General features: G+C 40.9%; 1 long non-coding RNA gene across 1 annotated transcript; it reads right to left on the bottom strand.

Moving 5' to 3' along the window:
* Positions 1-356: 356 nt before the first annotated feature.
* LOC131705288 (uncharacterized) lies at positions 357-896 on the bottom strand. The gene is made up of 3 exons (XR_009310286.1): positions 805-896; positions 489-709; positions 357-416 (listed from the first exon to the last, which is right to left on the bottom strand). It is a non-coding gene; the product is annotated as an uncharacterized LOC131705288 (long non-coding RNA).
* Positions 897-2,440: the final 1,544 nt, after the last annotated feature.

The raw sequence follows: 2,440 nt of genomic DNA, 5'->3' as shown, positions 1-2,440 counted from the left end.
TTAATTTTACATCTAAGGTGATTAATAAAAACTACACTAAGTTAAAAAATGTAACACACACACACACACACACACACACACACACACACACACACACATATATATATATATATAATTTATTTTTTTGCATGTGTTTGGAGTTACCTGAAAGAATTTAAAGCATCAAATCCAGGCTCAGCCACTGACTCATTGTGTGACCCTGAGCAAGTCACTTAACCTCCTTGTGCTCCGTCTTTCGGGTGAGACGTAATTGTAAGTGACTCTGCAGCTGATGCATAGTTCACACACCCGAGTCTCTGTCAGTCGCCTTGGATAAAGGCATCTGCTAAATAAACAAATAATAATAAATAATAATAATGCTCCAGCATTGGTTCAGTAGAGTAAGAGATCACATAGGTGTTGTCCAATACATGGCTCTGAAAGCACAGAAGCATCTTAGGAGGAAAGCTTTAAAATGAGAAGGATTTAGATGTTGAACTTCTACATACCTTGTAATATCCACCATCAGCTCCCACAGGAATTTTTACAGTGATTAGCTGGGGACCGACATCCAGTTTATAATCTCTATTATGTATCGTTGCAGGGTCAAGCTTGCGGCCATCAACTCCCATTTGGACATCAAGGGTAGTAATTTGTGGTGTCGGAACAAGAGGAGGTAGAACACGGGGAACATTCCATGTAATCATCTGTTCTGTGAAGGCCGTTCCATCTGACAGAAAGGAACACCATAGACTTGATATAGAAAATTCATACATAAACCTAGAACAGTTCTTGAGCACCGTTGCCCTCCATAACCTTACTCACCAGTAGGACATGTAACTGCAGTGTCCACCATCATGACCATCCATCTTTGCTTATAAAAGGTGGTTGATCTTAACACAGCCATTGGTACAGTTTGCATCTGTTGGAGGGGAGGGGGAACTTTTACTAAAACAAAAAACAAGACTGTAGTCTACCTTCATAGTCTGGATATACTCTACTAGAGAACAATGAAGCCTAGACTACTTACCACCTGAGGCTGGCTTTCTGTGGAGTTGTATGCAGCTCTAACCAGAATTCGAGTTGGTGTAGTGTTTATGCCATATCCGTTTGTCATGGCCTGAGCAACAGTCATAGTGGTCTTTCTATTTGCTGGGAGATGGAACATAATTTGCTAGATGCTATTGTAAGCAGCAGTTGCCTAGCAGGAGAAAATCTCATTAGAATTGAGGGATGCTTTGAGTTCAAACTCCCTGTCTAAAGGATTTGTCATAGCAGATGGCATGTTTAATAAACATGAACTAAAACTGTAGTTTGAACGTTTATCAATGTAGCACCTAGCGGAGCTCCATTCACTGTCATAACGTTTCTCTTTGGGAATCTGTTGCCTAACTATAAATGCTTTCATATGTTTTGTGTCTCTGTCTGTTCTGGCATAATCTACCACACTACTACAAGGAGGCTGAGCTTTAGGTGAATCTCCCCAGAGAAGACCCCTGGTCCTGCCGTTGACGATGTACACACCCAGGCCTTGACAGAGCTGCAGGAACTGTTTCCCACTCTGATCCCCCACACTATCATGGCTGTTCCTCTGGGTGCTAATATGTGTGTGGTACAGAGTTACAATTGTTACAAGATATCACATTATACATTATTTCACATTATACAGATATCACATTATTTTTACATACAATTCCCCATTTATACAGTTGGGTTTTTACTGGAGCAATCTAGGTAAAGTACCTTGCTCAAGGGTACAGCACCAGTGTCCCCAACCTGGGATTGAACCCACGACCAGAGCCCTAACCACTACTCCACACTGCTGCCCATTATTATTATTTTTCATTTTCTAGGGTTCAAGTAACAAAGCAATAAGCTGTGATAATTATTTGAGATCCCTTTTACATATTCATATTGATGTACATTAGCTTTACTTCATATTTGTTCATTTTTTAAATTATGCTAATGATTTTGTCCCCTGTGTTTTAATTGGGTGCTGTACAGGTGATAGTGTCAGTTAACTCATTAGCACCCCCTGTGTTTTAATTGGGTGCTGTACAGGTGATAGTGTCAGTTAACTCATTAGCTCCCCCTTTGTTTTAATTGGGTGCTGTACAGGTGATAGTGTCAGTTAACTCATTAGCACCCCCTGTGTTTTAATTGGGTGCTGTACAGGTGATAGTGTCAGTTAACTCATTAGCACCCCCTGTGTTTTAATTGGGTGCTGTACAGGTGATAGTGTCAGTTAACTCATTAGCTCCCCCTTTGTTTTAATTGGGTGCTGTACAGGTGATAGTGTCAGTTAACTCATTAGCACCCCCTGTGTTTTAATTGGGTGCTGTACAGGTGATAGTGTCAGTTAACTCATTAGCACCCCCTGTGTTTTAATTGGGTGCTGTACAGGTGATAGTGTCAGTTAACTCATTAGCTCCCCCTGTGTTTTAATTGGGTGCTGTACAGG

The sequence above is a fragment of the Acipenser ruthenus genome, chromosome 35, assembly GCF_902713425.1.
Source record: "Acipenser ruthenus chromosome 35, fAciRut3.2 maternal haplotype, whole genome shotgun sequence".
NCBI lineage: Eukaryota > Metazoa > Chordata > Actinopteri > Acipenseriformes > Acipenseridae > Acipenser > Acipenser ruthenus.
Note: the sequence above shows the minus strand (reverse complement) of the source record. Positions and strands in the feature narration are given on the sequence as shown.